Source organism: Corythoichthys intestinalis, chromosome 18 (genome assembly GCF_030265065.1).
Source record: "Corythoichthys intestinalis isolate RoL2023-P3 chromosome 18, ASM3026506v1, whole genome shotgun sequence".
Classification (NCBI taxonomy): Eukaryota; Metazoa; Chordata; class Actinopteri; order Syngnathiformes; family Syngnathidae; genus Corythoichthys; species Corythoichthys intestinalis.
This window is the reverse complement of record NC_080412.1, coordinates 43,774,705-43,793,997: the sequence shown is the minus strand read 5'-3', so window position 1 is coordinate 43,793,997 and position 19,293 is coordinate 43,774,705. Positions and strand designations below refer to the sequence as shown.

Sequence of the window (19,293 nt, the reverse complement as noted above, 5' to 3'; positions counted from 1 at the left end):
AGTTTGCTGCACTGAAAGTAAAGGGGCCGAATAATATTGCACGCCCCACTTTTCAGTTTTTTATTTGTTAAAAAAGTTTAAATTATCCAATAAATGTTGTTCCACTTCACGATTATGTCCCACTTGTTGTTGATTCTTGACAAAAAAATTAAATTTCATATCTTTATGTTTGAAGCCTGAAATGTGGCGAAAGGTTGCAAGATTCAAGGGGGCCGAATACTTTTGGAAGGCACTGTACATTCAACATACAGTACATAAGTTCTGTATTTGTTTATTATTACAATAAATCATCAAGATGGCATTTACATTATTAACATTCTTTCTGTGAGAGGGATCCACAGATAGAAAGACTTGTAATTCTTAAAGGATAAATGTGACTTTGTATATTGTGACTAAATATTGCCATCTAGTGTATTTGTTGGGCTTTCAGTAAATGATTCTGTAGCCATTTAACTTCTGATCGGCAGATACTCAAAGTAAAACGATCGGGATTGGATCGGGAGCAAAAAAAACATGATCGGAACAACCCTAGTATTTATACTTTTTTTTTTTTTTTTTACAAGAGTCATCTATAGTTTCCAATCTATCTAAAATATAATGCACAAAGCTCAAAACCCATTTTAAAGCAATAAAACTGGCCACTGGAGGTCAGTAGCGCATTTGGTAAGAACTCATCTCGGGCCAAGAAAGGAAGTGAAGAAAAATAGGAAATGGAAGTTGGTGGGATCTTGTGAAGACGCGTGAGAATTTGAGAAAAATGTGGAGAACGATCAGGAAAAAAAAGGCAAACGACACTGGAGGAGTGTTTTGAAAAGAAAACGAAACCATCATCAAAGAAGGATTAAAAAACGGTGACGTCCACAACAGCGTCAGGTTCCACACACGTTCTGCGGAGTTCACGTTGCGTTACTCCTTAGCTCGAGGTTGAAAAAAACGATGAAGATGATGAAAAAAGTGGGACCGATCTTGATCCGGACTCATCAGATTACTGGGAGCCACCTCATTCAACAGGGTGCAGCCGAGAGTCTTCCCTGTTGTTATGTGTGCAAATACTTCAACAGTTCAATAGTTTAGTTATGTGTAAATTAGGGCTGTCAAAATTATCGCGTTAACGGGCGGTAATTAATTTTTTAAAATTAGTCACGTTAAAATATTTGACGCAATTAACGCACATGCCCCGCTCAAACAGATTAATATGACAGCACAGTGACATGTCCACTTGTTACGTGTGTTTTGTTGTGTTTTGTTGCCCTCTGCTGGCGCTTGGGTGTGACGGATTTTGTAATTATTGACATCAACAATGGCGGGCTACTAGTTTATTTTTTGATTGAAAATTTTACAAATTTTATTAAAACGAAAACATTAAGAAATGTAAAACAAATCATTGGTGTTTCCCACACGATCTGCTGCCGATGTTTCATCAGTGTCATTGCTCCTGTTGAAATTCGCCCCCCCCCGGCCCAGATGCACCCGCGGACAGCACCAACCAAAACAAGTGCCACTCGGCTGACGCTGCCCTGCGTGCGCCCGCCGGGAAGGCCGAATCTCGCGCGTCCTCTTATTTTAACCCTTTGTACTGACTCCATGTTTCAAAAGCTTGAAGAACACTCACCGAAAAAAGGTTGACAATGTATTCGTCGACAATGGTAAAAACAAGGCAAAAACAGACGACGGAGGGACAATTCTGGATCCAAAACAAGGCTACGTGTTTCCGAGCAGAAAAAAATCTGTCTTATCTCAGTGTCCAGTCTTTTTAAAGTCTTTGCTGAGGCGGGCCTTGTCGAAGGCGTTTCTGGGCGTTGCTTTTGGGTCATCCCCTCTGTGGCCGGTTTTGGGCGGCTTAGGTTCGTGCGCGGATTGGGACGCCCGCTATCAACTTTGCTGTCCGGGCTGGTTGTACTTGTTTTAGGACAAAGCGCTTTGTCCTTGGAGTTTGCTGGGAGAGCTGATTGCCAGAGTTTGTGCGTCAATCTTGTGATAAGACTGTATTGTGTATCTCTTCTATTTCTTCTCATTAAACTATGGTGTGCCATTTATTTTATATTAGTAGTGTAGTCCTACCGTAAATATGAAAATGATACTATTTCCTGATTAATTATATTACGTGTGTTAGACTAATGCCAACAGTTAGACGGTGCCTATGAAAACCTGTACCATATGTATGTGTTAGACTATATATGTGTTAGACTAATGCAAACAATTATATGGTGTGTGCGATGACGATATCTTTTCTCCTTCACTCCCCTCAATGACCGTTTCATTACGCTGCACTGGCATTTGTTTGGGCTCAAATTGGTAACCTAAAACACCGATTAAAGCTTCGTAACTCTCCTCATCACCATAAGATGAACATTCGTTACGTCGGATTCGTCGCTGAAACTAGAGACGAAATTGTCTGCCATCATCGCCGCCATTCAGTATTAAAGCACTGAGCCTTTTTCATGTTGAAGAAACACCCCTCACAGTCAATTCTGAATTCTTTTATTGACAACGAGGGGTGTTTCTTCATGAGGGAACCTGCAATATGTGCAGGACGAACACAATGCATCAGCATAAACAGCTCAAAACACCCCTAATTCTCCCCTCACTAGAAGGAATTACATTGATGCAGACAGGCGCTGCCCCCCTAGTGGCCGGTGGCACTCTCTTCACTTGTCGTGACGTCACGCACACAATCTGCCAGATCTCGGGCGCCGGTCGTTTGAGCTTGACAATCGAGCCAAATTTCTCTCATTTTCTTGTGTGTAATTACACGAAGTGGCATGATATGAATACAAAAGGCATGCGTGTATGGATAAATGATGGAATATTAACATTTTCCCAGGGCATGACATACCCTTTAAAGCAGGAGACTTCCCTTGTAGGCTGTTGTGAACCTTCCAAGCGAACGTAATTAACTTTTTATCTAAAATACTCCTAAATCGGCAAAATCATGACTTAAATCTATCTTCAAAACCGTTTTAAAACTTACACATGTCGAAAGTAGATAGAAGGGAAATTATGGAATAACGGGAGCAATTTTAACAACTTTAACAGTTGACTCGCAAAATTAAATGAATTGAACGTAGTTTGAAGCTGCTGATACAGAATGGGGACTTGAGTATTTTATTTATTGTTTTAAAATGTTAACTTGATACTGAAATAGTCATTTTTTTTAAAATCTGAGAGGCTTTTTATACAATTTTTGGAACTAATGCACGAAACATTGAAAGCATCTAATAGCTTGGGGGATTTGTGGGATTTCCCACTGAGGTTGTTGGTGTATTTTGCTTTTTTAAGACCGTTTACAATATGATTTGCACGTTTTACCGACTGACTATGCCATTTCTGTTTGTTATTTATAATGTTTTGTGTTTGTCACTGAATAAAAAGGTCAGTTTCTTGTGACCAACCGTTGTGTGTTATTCAAACTCACCTAATTCAGCTGGCTAGTTGTTATCAAGATTACTAAAACCTTTTTCAACATGAGTCTGACAACTAAGTAAGGAGGCTAAATAACTTTAAACATTAACACATGCTCAGATAGGTCGGTATCGGTATCGGCCAGTATCGGTATCGGATCGGAAGTGCAAAAACCCGGATCGGGACATCCCTATTATGATGTACTGAAAAAGACGTCAGTCACGTTATTTTCAAAGTCGAAATCAGGGTGGAAGTGATGTTAAAGGGGAAGCAGCAGAAAGAGACAGACGGTACTTGTCCTACCTTGTCAGAATTAGTTAGCGAGGGCGCAGCTGCTGTCCCTATATGGCAGATTTATAAATGATGGGGTTCTATTAATATAAAACCCGAAGGTCACACGTGAAGCTAGGATAAATAATGAAGTAATGGGTGTTGTCCTCATTTTTTTTTTTCTGCTGACCTAGCACGGAGTTGCTTGTTTGAGCATCTGTGGCCTTAACACTGACTTTTCAATAACACTGTAAACTTGCTCATTAGTATTAAACCAACTAGGGCTGCAACCAACGATTTTTTTAAAATAATCGATTAATCGACCAATTAATGAAACGATTAATCGATAAATGTCACTTTTTTCCCAATTACCTTCACAGTTTAACTTGAGGCATGTTGTAAGTACCCTAATTTTCGCACTATAAGACGCACCTGACTATAAGCCGCCGCCCACAAAATTTGGCACAAAAACAGAATTTGTTCATAGATAGGCCGCACTGGACTATAAGCCGCAGCGGTTTTCACTGTATTATAGGATATTTACACCAAAAGATATGAACCGGTAACACTTTATTTGACAGCGGCATCATACGACTGTCATAAGACCAAATGAACCAGCATGAAACTTTGAACCAATTGGCTGCAAAGCTTCAACGCTTCAAGAAACTTTATTTGGCCATCACTGCTGCCTTGGGGGAGACAGGCAACCTCTGCTGCCACCTGCTGTCAACACTGTTGTTGTCCAACATGCCTCCTAGCATACACTGCAGTGCTACAGATGTAAATTATCAAAAAAATAGTGAAAAATCATCTTTATCAGTAAAAAAATAAAATTAAAAAATCATTCTGTGCTAAACATTTCTTTAGTTACTGTTCCAGTTTTTTCATTAATTGCTAGTTATGGTATTTGGTAACACTTTATTTGACAGTGGTGACATAAGACTGTCATTAGACAATCATAATTTTGACATGACACTGTCCAAAGCATTAATAAACGCTTATAACAGATGTCATTTAGTGTTAACCGGCCAATTATTTCCCTTTTGAATGGATGTCAAAGATCCAAGCTGGACTTAAATGGAGTTAGTGACATAATTTGCCAGATGATACTAAATAACATCGTCACAAGCATTTATTAATGCCTATGATAGTGTCATGAAAATTATGACGATCTTATGACAGTCTTATGACACCACTGTCAAATGAAGTGTTACATATTAACCCAAATAAATCCACAAATAAGCCGCACTTCACTACAAGCCACAGGTATCAAAATGAAGGAAAGAAGTAGCGGCTTATAGTCCGAAAATTACGGTAACAATGAAGACAAAATCCAATTTCAAAGCACGACTCTTGTATAACAGTTTACAGTTTGAATGGGAGTTTGTGTTGAGACTCCAAGCTTTTATATGAATGGGTTTATATGTGTGGTTTTATAAATATCTCGTTAAAATCATTTACCTATAGATAGCGCTAAAAGGCAGCGTATATTGAGTAGATAGAATTTTGACAGCCTTTGGAGCCATTTTTTATGTAGCTAAAGCCTTACAATACCTCTCTCAGCAATTCAAAACAAAGTGGGAGGCAATGTGGGGACGAAAGGTAGTAGTTGATAATTTTCTTAACACCCTATGTTCTTTCTCAACGCAGAGAAGTTATATCAATTGGTGCCCCTACGCACAGTCATGGTTGCACTTCCCATCATGCATTTGGGCAGAAGTTCAATGGCTGCAGTATCATTTACTGAAAGCTCAACAAATACACTAGATGGCAATATTTAGTCACAATATACAAAATCACATTTATCCTTTAAGAATTACAAGTCTTTCTATCCGTGGATCCCACTCACAGAAAGAATGTTAATAATGTAAATGCCATCTTGAGGATTTATTGTCATAATAAACAAATACAGTACTTATGTACTGTATGTTGAATGTATATATTCGTCCGAGTTTTATTCATTTTTTTCTTAATGCATTGCCAAAATGTATATGATCGGGAAAAATTATCGGGACTGATTGGAATTGAATCGGGAGCAAAAAAAAAGCAATCAGATCGGGAAATATCGGGATCGGCAGATACTCAAGCTAAAACGATTGGGAGCAAAAAAACATGATAGGAACAACCCTAATGAAAAGCTTTGATGTTTTCACCTCAATACAGCATCATAAATATTCAATCAATTTTTATATATATAGTACCTATTTTTTTTTTATTAAAATGAAATTAACAAGTATTCATGTGTGGTTTTAACTTTACGTTGACCCACCTTATAATTTATTCATTGTCATTAACTGTTTTATTTATACATCATCAAGTTTGTGTCTTGTAGTGCCTTATCAACCACAGTGTTTTTTAACATGTAGTCGCTATTGCTCAAAGCCATTAGCTTCTCAGGCTAGCGAAGGGTCATCATATATTTACATTTATCCGACGGATGATTGTTGGATTAACCGAGAAACACAACTAGAAGCGGCTCACAAACCCAGGCAACGTGACAGAAGAAAATCTACAGCGGCGCCACAGAGACATGGCCTGTGGCTATTAGAAGCTTGCAGGGGAGAGTACATTTTATTATTTCACTGCAGCAAAGTGAAAAGCCCGCTAACACTCCACCTACGCCGACTTTCCATGCACAGCAATATAATTACCCAAGGACCACTACAACAAGAAGCAAAGGAATGGGGTGGTAAAGTGCTCTTAGGCTGTACAGAAGACACTTGAAAAAGCAATATGCAAATTGTTGGAATTAATATTCGGGATAAATTTGCATGGGGAAACAGCTTAGCGCGTATGAAATTAACCACAATTTATTTAATCAGGAGAACTCACTCTGGATGCTAAAAATCCCTGAATATCAATGATCATGACTTTTCAGTGCCGTTGATGACAACGAAACCAAATTTTGGTTGAATTAGCCGTTTTCAACTAACTTTTGGGTGCGGAAAACAAAATGGATGTTTTTCCCCCATCAGAGTTTTTGAAGTCCCCGGGTTACGACTAGGGATGTTCCGATCATGTTTTTTGGCTCCCGATCCGATCCCGATCGTATTATTTTGAGTATCTTCCGATCCCGATATTTCCCGATCCAAGATTTTTTTGCTCCCTATTCAATTCCAATCATTCCCGATAATTTTTCCAGATCATATATGTAACCGGGTGAACTGCGTAATGTTAACTAGTGGGAGTTGCCTGCGCCCAAAATGTTGCGCTGCCGCTTTAAGAATTGCGCGGTCACGTAGGAGTTGGCAGCGCGGGGTTTGGAGTTAATGCGGAAGTGGAACAAGGAAAGAAAGCGCGAATACACGCAGTTGAGAGGAGCGGTGCTGGAAGACAGTTGTCAATCAGTACACTGAGAAGCCTCGCGTTGAAACAAAATACAGTGTAATACAGGTAAACCAGTGAACTGTTAAGTGTTAGAAACGATCTGTTGTTATGGATGTTTTATTTTGATGATGTTTGCGCAGTGATGGTGTTCGACATGCGCCCAAGGATGACCGCGCTACGCAATAATTGAAACGGCGGTGCAGCGTAAGTGGTGTTCAATGCATAACCATGAAAAACTGTATTTCTACCCATAAAGGGAAACTAAACAATATTATTTTGTTCCACGCTGTTTAGAGGGGAGAGTTTGTTGCTTGTCGTGTGCGTACGGGCGAGCGCGGCACATTAGAAGTGTGGTAGGTGAATCGTTCAAGTGATGTGCACTATTTTTGTTAGCTTTGGGGATCTCTAGTGGAGTGGTGAGTGACTAACGAAGTATTTGTTTTTTTGTTCAGCCAGCCACTGTTGTTGTCTATTTATTTTGTGTTGAATCAATCTCACAATTTGTCCTATTAATGCTGTACAAATTTATTTTAACTTGATGTGCAGTCGGGAATAAAGCCCACATAAAAAATAAAATTACTTGTGTTGGTCCAATCAATTCACCCGGCCACACAATTTTGGTGTCAGAAGTGGGATTCCCTCTAAATTCTGAGATTGTAGTTAACTAGACAACAACAGTGGCGAGAAGTTGGCCAATCCTGAGACCAGAAAGCTCGACGACAAGGACGTGACGTCTTGGTGTGCAACCTGCGGTTGGCGTTGCTGAAGGAGACGTGTTGTCGGGAGGCTGCTGGACGGAGGAGCATTGACTTTTTGTGACTGTTGCATATCACTGCATTAAATAAACTAAAAAAAAATAACGCAGGATGTCAGTGGACGACCTGCCAGCTCAGTCTGCAATGGAAGGAGTCATCCATCAAGACGACACCAGTTCTACATATTCTGATGATGGAGGTAATCCGGTGGCAGAATTACAGGCACAAATTCAAGATTTAAGTAAAAAACATGATGCCGTATTGTCAAGCATTGCTAGTTTGGGTAATGCTTCTGCGAGGTCAATTGTGTATATTCCCCGGGAAAAACACATTGTACCATTTTGTGGTGAAATTGGGAAAGATGTTAACACTGTTGATGAGTTCATTGAGGAAGTTGAGCGGGCAATGAGAAACCGAGGTCTTCAAGGAGAGGAACAAGTAGACTTTATTCTTTCATTGTTAAAGGGCTCAGCGTTAGAGGAAGTCAAATTTTGTATGAGAGAACAACCACAACAACCTAGTGATTTGTTCTTATACTTGAGAGAAGCGTTTAGGGAAAAACGCACAACACCACAACTCCTTCATGCGTTCTATGCTCGTAGACAACTTGATGGGGAAGACTTGCGTGATTTCTCTCATGCCCTCTCACAACTGCTCAATTCAGCTCTTCAACAGTCGCCTCATGTGGTAGCTGATCCCCAGCTAGCTTTAAGAGATCAGTTTATTGAGGGAGTGCGAGACGCAACACTCAGACGTGAATTGCGTCGACTTGTTAGAGAGAAACCGGACAGTAGTTTATTTGATATAAGAAATGAAGCCATAGTGTGGGCTCTCGAGGACCCCCCAAAAAGCACTAATGTCGCGAGAAACAGAAACCTAGTTGGTGACCATCGAGACCCAACCTTAGAAAATAAGGGCCAGAACAGCAATATGCCTAATGATTTGAATACGGCCCTGCAGGAAATAGTTAAAACGATAGCCCAGCAGGGAAGGGCCATCAATGAGTTAACTAATGCAGTACGAGGACTGAGCATGCCGAATCCGGGTACTGGGGGGGTTACTAGAAGTGGTCGGCCGAAATTTCAACCCAGGTATACAAGTGATGGTCAACCAATATGTTTGCGGTGTGAAGGGGTGGGGCATATGGCACGACAATGCCCTGTGCAAAGCACACCTGGGTACCAACCTCCTACAGCACCCAACCAGGTAACTCAGGGAAACGGGATCCCTCCGTCGCTATGAGCCGGGCGATGAAGGGAAAGTCTGTCGGCTCAGAGAACACTTTGACAAAAGAACACTTCCTGAAGCGGGCAGTTGGTAAATGCCCTGAGGTTGATATACAAATCGGTGGTGTTCCTTTGAGGTGTGTACTCGACTCAGGAAGCAATGTTAGCACATTGACAGAAAGTTTTTTCAGAAAATATCTCAATGGCGGGAATGAAGATTTATACTACACCGCTAAATGGCTTAAACTTACTGCAGCAAACAAGTTGCCCTTGCCGTACATAGGCTATGTGGAGTTAGATGTCCAGGCCATGGGTATCACTATCCCCGAGTGTGGGTTTCTTATCATCCAGGATGATAACAGAGGTGAGGCAGACCTTTCACTCCCCGGGATTATTGGAATGAACATCACCAAGCGATGCAGGCAGTTAGCATTGACACAATTTGATGCTGCTTCGGGGGAGGAGTTGGATTCTGTCTGGCGAGAGGCTTTCCAACGAGTTCAAGAAGCAGAATTGGTGGGGAAATGTTCAACTGCACGAATAACTGGAAGAAGCAAAGTGCGTGTGCCCTCTCTGTCAGTTGCGACCTTATACGCGAGAGGCCTCAGAAAGTCATCCAATAGCAATAGTAGTATGCTGCTCGAGTCTGGAAACACGTCGCTACCTGGAGGGTTGATGATAGTACCAACTGTGATCCCTCCGGACAATCAGGTGTTTCCCGTTCAAGTAATCAACCTTTCTGTGGAAGACATCTGGCTGAATCCAAAAACTAGACTAGGCATTCTCAGTCAGTGTCAGTGTATGAAAGGTGACCCCTATGAAGTGAAATTTCAGAGGATTTCTGCTGACCATGAGGAAGTGACCATGAGTCAAAGAGATGCTCAAAACCCAGAGAATGATGCCCAGGGCTTACTGGATCGACTACACATTGGTGGCACGCTGACACAACAAACAGAGTTAGGGGTACTCCTGAAGAAGTATGCTGATGTGTTCGCGGTGCATGATGAGGACCTGGGATTTACAGACAGAGTTAAACATGAAATCCCAGTGGTGGACGACACACCCATCCAACAAGCTTACCGACGCATACCACCTAACCAGTATCAAGAGGTCAGGGAACACATATCAGAGTTATTAAAGAAGGGCGTGATCCAGGAGAGTTCAAGCTCCTATGCCTCGCCGATTGTTTTGGTCCGAAAGTCAGATGGTAGCTTGAGACTTTGTGTTGATTACAGGAGGCTGAACTCAAAGACAAGACGGGATGCATTCCCACTTCCGCGCATAGATGAAAGTCTGGATGCCCTGAGTGGTGCAAAGTTCTTTTCCACAATCGATCTTGCAAGTGGATACCACCAGGTGGCAGTGCATGAAAAGGATAAGCACAAAACTGCGTTCACTACACCTTTTGGTCTGTATGAATACCAAAGAATGCCTTTCGGGCTGTGTAACGCTCCTGCCACTTTTCAGCGGCTCATGCAGGCTACAATGAGTGACTTAGTGTTTCAGATCGTATTGATCTATCTAGATGACCTACTGGTGTTTTCACCTACTTTTTCCGATCACCTGATTAGGCTAGAGACTGTTTTGAAGAGATTGCAGGATACAGGGCTTAAAGTAAAAATTGAGAAATGTCACTTCCTGCAAACTGAGGTCAAATTTCTGGGTCACCAAGTGACCGCCGAAGGCATAAGTACAGATCCAGACAAAATAAGTGCTGTGATACAGTGGCCTGTTCCGAGTACTGTAAAGGAGCTCAGGTCTTTCTTAGGCTTCTGTAGCTATTACAGGAGATTTGTGGAGGGTTTTTCAAAGATTGCTGGACCCCTTCATGATGCTGTTAGCCTGTGTGCCCAAGAAAATAACAGGGGTAGGGCTAATTATGTGTTCAGGACAGCTTGGACACCCCATTGTCAACAGGCCTTTGAGGCTCTGAAAAGAAGGCTCACCAGCGCACCCACGCTAGGCTATGCAGACTTTACACTGCCTTTCATCCTTGAGACAGATGCAAGTAATTTAGGTCTGGGTGCCGTTCTTTATCAGGAAAAGGAAGGGCAGAAAAAGGTGATAGCCTATGCAAGTCGCAGACTTAGGGGTGCTGAGAAAAACGACCAGAATTACAGCAGTATGAAGCTTGAACTGCTAGCTCTAAAATGGGCGGTAACTGAAAAGTTTCGAAGTTACTTGTTGGGTTCCAAGTTCACTATCATTACAGATAATAATCCCTTGTGTCACCTTCAGACTGCAGATCTGGGGGCAATTCAACAGCGGTGGGTGGCTCAGCTAGCAGTGTTTGATTTTGACGTAAAGTATCGTCCCGGCAGATGCAATACTGCGGCTGATGCATTGTCCCGTCGGCCATCTGCGGCTGAACCGGAGCCACACAGTGAGGACAAGGAATATGATGGTTGTGTAGCGATATGCAGCTTGATAAAGACTGGGACAGGTTTGGGACCAGATTTAGTTGCTGCTGGGGTTGAGCTTGGAAATGTCAGACAGTTACAGGGATCAGAGACAGGTGAGACAGTCAATGTGCTTGATAATACCCCCACCTTGCCGGGGTATTCTAATGTAACACTCAGAGAGTTTCAAGCTGCAGATCCAGACCTAAAAATATTGCACAAGTTTTGGTGCAGAAAGAAGAAACCTGAATATCATGAGAGATTAGGTCTTCCTAAGACGGTGCGTTCTCTCTTGAAGCAGTGGTCACGTCTCAGAGAAGAAGATGGACTTTTGTACCGAGTGATAGATGATCTGAACCTAGGGAAATGCCACCAATTGTTGTTGCCTGCCTGCCTCAAGGAACCAGTGCTCAAAAGTGTTCATGATCAGATGGGACATCAGGGCATAGAGCGAACGCTAGGCCTACTGAGGCAAAGATGTTTCTGGGGAGGCATGTATGAAGATGTGGAACAGTGGGTAAAGACCTGTCAGAGGTGTGTCTTAACAAAAATGCCACAGCCAAAGATCCGGGCTCCTCAAACTCCATTCTTGGCTACCCGCCCTCTTGAGGTGGTTGCAGTGGATTTTACAGTTCTTGAACGTGCAACAGACGGACGTGAGAATGTGCTAGTTATAACAGATGTATTCACGAAGTTCAGTCAAGCTTTCGCAGTTCGTGACCAAAAGGCAGATACCACTGCAAAAGTCATCCTCAAAGAATGGTTCCTCAAGTATGGTGTACCCGAACGCTTGCATTCAGACCAGGGCAGGAATTTCGAAAGTGCAGTCGTTGCGGAGTTATGCAAGCTGTACGGAGTGAAGAAAACGCGAACAACGCCCCACCACCCTCAAGGTAACCCGCACTGTGAAAGGTTTAATAGAACCTTACATGACCTGTTGCGAACACTTCCCCCTGAGAAAAAACGTCGTTGGCCAGAACACCTATCTGAGCTGGTGTACGCCTACAATGTAACCCCCCACTCGACAACGGGGCATTCACCCTACTACTTGCTGTTTGGAGTTCGCCCTCACCTTCCCATTGATGCCCTGCTAGGCCAACAACAAATTAAGGACGACATACCTGACTGGTTACATACACACCAGGAGAGGCTTCGGGATGCCCATGCAAGGGCCAGGGAGATGACTGAGCGCAAAGCTGCAGAAAGGCTAGCCCAGCAACCGAAGGTATATTGTCCACCTGTGAAGTTGGGGGAGTTTGTGTACCTCCGCTTTAGGCCTCCGGGAAGAAATAAGATCCAAGACTCATGGGCAGACACGGTGTATAAAGTTATGGATGTTCAGGGAACGACTTACACGGTGGAACCCCTGGATGGTGGACAAGTAAAGAGAGTCCATAGGTCCAACCTCAGGCCGTTGGGAGGCCCATTACCAGAGCAGAAGAGAGGTCGCTCTAGACCTGTCATGAGACCTGTTTCCGTTCCTGAGCCAGAGAGTGAGGCGGAAGATGTTGATTTTGTGTTGGTGAAAGAAGTCAGCAGTCCGCCTGATACGGAGCAACCAAACCGGAGACATGATTATGGTGTGCTGCCGAGAGATTCTGTGGGGGAAGAGGAGTGTGCTCCAGTTGAGTATGGATGTGCAGGACCAACAGAGTCACCTGAAACTGTGTCACCGCCAGTCCCCCGCGTCACTTGGGATGTCAGCATGCTTGAGCACGGACGGAGTCCGGCACCTCCTCCGAAGCCGCAAAGTGGGGGGGCTGAGGTTTTGGGAACGTGCATTCCTACTCTACGTAGAAGTAAGAGGGAAACGGCAGGGAAACACAGAAACCCTTTCAATTTACCTGTATCCGCATGTAATGCTGTGTGTTGTAATCCAGATTTATTACCCCAGATTCTGGCCAGCGCGGCCCTCGATACTGCAGTTATGTCTGGTCAAGTTGGGAAGTAGTAAGTCACCGAGGACGTTGACTTTCAGCAGGGGAGAATGTAACCGGGTGAACTGCGTAATGTTAACTAGTGGGAGTTGCCTGCGCCCAAAATGTTGCGCTGCCGCTTTAAGAATTGCGCGGTCACGTAGGAGTTGGCAGCGCGGGGTTTGGAGTTAATGCGGAAGTGGAACAAGGAAAGAAAGCGCGAATACACGCAGTTGAGAGGAGCGGTGCTGGAAGACAGTTGTCAATCAGTACACTGAGAAGCCTCGCGTTGAAACAAAATACAGTGTAATACAGGTAAACCAGTGAACTGTTAAGTGTTAGAAACGATCTGTTGTTATGGATGTTTTATTTTGATGATGTTTGCGCAGTGATGGTGTTCGACATGCGCCCAAGGATGACCGCGCTACGCAATAATTGAAACGGCGGTGCAGCGTAAGTGGTGTTCAATGCATAACCATGAAAAACTGTATTTCTACCCATAAAGGGAAACTAAACAATATTATTTTGTTCCACGCTGTTTAGAGGGGAGAGTTTGTTGCTTGTCGTGTGCGTACGGGCGAGCGCGGCACATTAGAAGTGTGGTAGGTGAATCGTTCAAGTGATGTGCACTATTTTTGTTAGCTTTGGGGATCTCTAGTGGAGTGGTGAGTGACTAACGAAGTATTTGTTTTTTTGTTCAGCCAGCCACTGTTGTTGTCTATTTATTTTGTGTTGAATCAATCTCACAATTTGTCCTATTAATGCTGTACAAATTTATTTTAACTTGATGTGCAGTCGGGAATAAAGCCCACATAAAAAATAAAATTACTTGTGTTGGTCCAATCAATTCACCCGGCCACATATACCTTTTGGCAATGCATTAAGAAAAAAATGAATAAAACTCGGACGAATATATACAGTCAACATACAGTACTGTATTTGTTTATTATGACAATAAATCCTCAAGATGGCATTTACATTATTAACTTTCTTTCTGTGAGAGGGATCCACGGATAGAAAGACTTGTAATTCTTTAAGGATAAATGTGACTTTGTATATTGTGACTAAATATTGCCATCTCGTGCATTTGTTGAGGTTTCAGTAAATGATACTGTAGCCATGCCCAAATGCATGATGGGAAGTGCAACCATGACTGTGCGTAGTGCTACCAATTGATATATCTTCTCTGCGTTGGAAAATAACATAGGGTGTTAAGAAAATGATTAATTACTACCTTGCTTCCCCACATTGCTTCCCATGATATTTCTAATTGTAGGGAGAGGGATTATAAGGCTTTAGCCAATTAATTTAAGGCTCCAAAGGCTGCCAAAATTCACTCTACTCATTTGTCGCTGCCTTTTAGCTCTCTATATTAGGTAAAACGGCGCCTCTACAAATTGAGCGCGACAATGCGTGAGTGGGTCGTGCAGCGCATGCATTAATTGCGTTAGATATTTTAACGTGATACATTTTTTTAAAAAATTAATTACCACCATTATCAGGATAAATTTGATAACCCTACCTTAAGCCTAAAGACTCTGGATGAGTGTAATATATTATATCTGTAACATTAAATACAATTAGAAAACGATTTAATTAAAAAATATATATATATATTAAAAAAAGGCATGTCCGATAGTTTTTTGCCGATTCCGATACTTTGAAAATGACGTGATCGGACCCAATCGATCGGCATCCCGACATCTCTAGTTACGACGGACTCGACCTACGCAATTTCGACTTTACGACACCGAAGTCTCGTCAGCCATTGTCTCCAGTCATTGTTTTTTTTTTAAGCTGTGTAAACAGTACCTTATCCATCCATCCATTATCTGCCGCTTAATCCGCCGTCGGATTGCAGGGGCAGAAGCTTTAGCAGGGAAGCCGAGACTTCCCTCTCCCCAGCCACTTCACCCAGCTCCTTGCGATTTACGCATTTATATTAGGGCTGTCAAAATTATCGCGTTAACGGGCGGTAATTAATTTTTTAAATTAATCACGTTAAAATATTTGACGCAATTAACGCACATGCCCCGCTCAAACAGACTAAAATGACAGTACAGTGTAATGTCAGCTTGTTACTTGTGTTTTTTGGTGTTTGGAACCCTCTGCTGGCGTTTTGGTCCAACTGATTTTATTGGTTAGTACCATGAGTGAGCATGGTGTAATTATTGACATCAACAATGGCGAGCTACTAGTTTATTTTTTTAATGAAAATTTTACAAATTTTAATAAAACGAAAATATTAAGAGGGGTTTTAATATAAAATTTCTATAACTTGTACTAACATTTATCTTTTAAGAACTACAAGTCTTTCTATCCATGGATCGCTTTAACAAAATGTTAATAATAGAGATGTCCCAATCGATCGGGTCCGATCACGTCATTTTCAAAATATCGGAATCGGCAAAAAAAATATCGGACATGCCTTTTTTTAATATATATATAATTTTTAAATAAATCGTTTTCTAATTGTATTTAACGTTACAGACATAATATTACACTCATCCAGAGTCTTTAGTTTAGGCTTAAGGTAGGGTTATCGAATTTATCCCGTTAACGGCGGAAATGAATTTTTTTTAAAAATTATCACGTTAAAATATTTTGCGCAATTAATGCATGCGCTGCACGGTCCACTCACGCATTGTCGCGTTCAATCTGTAATGGCGCCGTTTTACCTATATATATAGCTAAAAGGCAGGGTAAAACGGAGTTTTGTGAATTTTGGCAGCCTTTGGAGCCTTTTATAATTGGCTAAAGCCTTACAATCCCTCTCCCTACGATTAGAAACATCGTTGGGAGCAATGTGGGGAAGAAAGGTAGTAATTGATCTTTTTCTTAACACCCTATGTTATTTCTCAAGGCAGAGAAGATATATCAATTGGTACCACTACGCACAGTCATGGTTGCACTTCCCATCATGCATTTGGGCATGGCTACAGTATCATTTACTGAAAGCTCAACAAATGCACGAGATGGCAATATTTAGTCACAATATACAAAGTCACATTTATCCTTAAAGAATTACAAGTCTTTCTATCCGTGGATCCCTCTCACAGAAAGAATGTTAATAATGCAAATGCCATCTTGAGGATTTATTGTCATAATAAACAAATACAGTACTTATGTACTGTATGTTGAATGTACATATTAGTCCGACTTTTATTCATTTTTTTCTTAATGCATTGCCAAAATGTATGTGATCGGGAAAAATTATCGGGAATGATTGGAATTGAATTGGGAGCAAAAAAAAAAAAAGCGATCCGATCGGGAAATATCGGGATCGGCAGATACTCAAACTAAAACGATCGGGATCGGATCGGGAGCAAAAAAACATGATCGGAACAACCCTAATAAAAACATTTGAATATTGACATATAGTTAAATATGAAAGCTCCAGACACGACCGCAATGCTAACTAAAGGCTATAACTAAAATCATTATAATTATGTGCAACTACAGCAAACGCACAGTCATGGTTGCACTTCCCATCATGCATTTGGGCAGAACAGATGGCTACAGTATCATTTATTGAAAGCTCAACAAATACACTAGATGGCAATATTTAGTCACAACATACAAAGTCACATTTATCCTTTAAGAATTACAAGTCTTTCTATCCGTGGATCCCTCTCACAGAAAGAATGTTAATAATGTAAATGCCATCTTGAGGATTTATTGTCATAATAAACAAATACAGTACTTATGTACTGTATGTTGAATGTACTGTACATTTTAGCCCGAGTTTTATTCATTTTTTTCTTAATGTATTGCCAAAATGTATATGATCGGGAAAAATTATCGGGAATGATTGGAATTGAATTGGGAGCAAAAAAAAAGCAATCGGATCAGGAAATATCGGGATCGGCAGATACTCAAACTAAAACGATCGGGATCGGATCGGGAGCAAAAAAACATGATCGGAACAACCCTAATAAAAACATTTGAATATTGACATATAATTAAATATGAAAGCTCCAGATACGACCGCAATGCTTACTAAAGGCTATAACTAAAATCATTATAATTATGTGCAACTACAGCAAACATTAGGGAAAAAAATGAGACCAAGATCGTTTCCTTTCAACCCTTGAGGCACTGTTAATTTTTTTTTTTTTGCTAGATTTTCAGATGCAATGAGAAGTTTATTTAGATTTTTTTAAATGTCATCTATGAGTCACTGATTTTGCAGCATCTTTGCATTCTCCTATGTCTCATCTTAGGTTACATTTGGGCCAGAGGAACAAAAGCAGCATTTCTGAGGACGACGTGGCGTTACCACAATGTTGCCGCAGCGTCACTGTAGTGCGACTTGTCACTAGTCATCACTGTTCCTCTGCTGCAGCTCTGACATGTGAGCACATTCTGATGCACGGGATGAGAGATGAACACATCCAGCGGCTTGGCCCCAAACCCATTTGGTCAGAGTAAAATTCCTTTTACAGCATTATGTTGCAACTGTGCTGGCAGAGGGAGGGCTCTTGGGTGAGCAAATATAATGCTTTTGTATAGAGCCATCTGAAAATATCGGCTAATAAAAGTATTGAGAATAATATTGGTACATATCCGTATCAGTTTTGTACATGTATGCTGGATTATAAAATAATGTTAATGTACAAATTTTCAGATTTTGTGCATGGGCTAGTCACAACTTAGTCGAGGTAGATCCATATATCGGCCGGCCGATACATCGGGCCGATATTTGGAAATTTAACATGTGTTGGCCTTTTTTTTCATTCCGACCAATATGAAAAAGTCAATTTAAAACTAGGGATAAGGACTAGGGATTGCGCCATTTTTCAGAGGATCGGAATCGGGTGAAAAGAATCAAGTTTTTAATTTTTAAAAATGTGTTTCTCTGCTTCATGCTTTTACAGCCTGACTCTCCCTGCTGGTGCTTTTCTTGGTCAGCAGTGCACTGAGAGTTGTGCTTGTTAAAGTTAACGATGATTGACAGCTTTGATCTTTTAAGAGAAGCTTAGAAGTGCTACCTTCAAAGACGCCAAATGTGTCAATCATCATTTAGCTTGTTAAACACGAGTGTGCGGTGGCAAATCTTTGTGTGGGTGTGCACGGCTGTTCTCAACAGTGATGTTAACACTTATATTTTCGGGAGAGCTATTTATTTAACCTTTTATTCAACTTTATAACAGATGTTTTTGTTTTTAGGAAATTCAGGTACTTCTAGAGCTATTTTGTTTTTTAAACATTTGGGTGATTCAATAAACATACTTTAGCCATATCAATAAAGTTCAGTGTTTGCATTATTTATTTTATTTTTTTTTCAAAGCCAATTTTTACACTTTTACTGCAAATGAATATCGGCTCCAAAAATCGGCTATCAGCCCTTCTTATTTCTAATAATCGGTATCGGTCCTAAAAAGCTCGTATCGGTCTATCTCTACAGCTTAGCACAGCGACTATGCTGAGAATGACCTCTACTGTAGATGTCGCAAAACTAAGATGCTTGGGATTTGTTAATTGAGGGAGAGACCTTAATCACTCATGGTGCACAAATAAAATGGAAAAATAAAAGAATATATAAACTCATCATATATAACTACTGCATCACTAGAAAGAAATAGTCACTAAGTAATAAAACACATAATTATAAATACAAATCTGTGCAAAAATCCAGAAAAAAATCAACTTGGGAATTTTTACTGCATTGGCATGTCCTATGATTGCTGTATTTATATTGCATTGGTCACCCCCTATAGGCTCTTTGGGGTAACTAGCGTAAACGTGATTTATTTCTGAATTATTCCTTTTAATGAATCCCGTACATATTGGTTCATTTCAATTTATTTTCTATAAATGGGACGTTATTTAGGGAGCTTTTTCTATAAGTTCAGTAGAAGTCGTTCTCTTATTTTTCAAAAAAATGTGATTAAGTTGTTACATTTATCATTATTACAGCAGCCAGTGTGGCATCACAATACAATTAGCATTAATATGTAAGAGATATTTAGTTTTCAGGTTCTAAGTTGTATTTCCT

The 19,293-nt window shown here is 41.0% G+C and overlaps 1 protein-coding gene and 1 long non-coding RNA gene across 6 annotated transcripts in view; one reads left to right on the top strand and one right to left on the bottom strand.

Moving 5' to 3' along the window:
• gria3a (glutamate receptor, ionotropic, AMPA 3a) overlaps positions 1 to 19,293 on the bottom strand; it is a 169,488-nt gene that overhangs the window by 135,407 nt on the left and 14,788 nt on the right. The window lies entirely within an intron of this gene.
• Positions 13,073 to 14,089, top strand: LOC130906983 (uncharacterized). Its single transcript, XR_009061399.1, has 3 exons — positions 13,073 to 13,610; positions 13,685 to 13,748; positions 13,839 to 14,089. It is a non-coding gene; the product is annotated as an uncharacterized LOC130906983 (long non-coding RNA).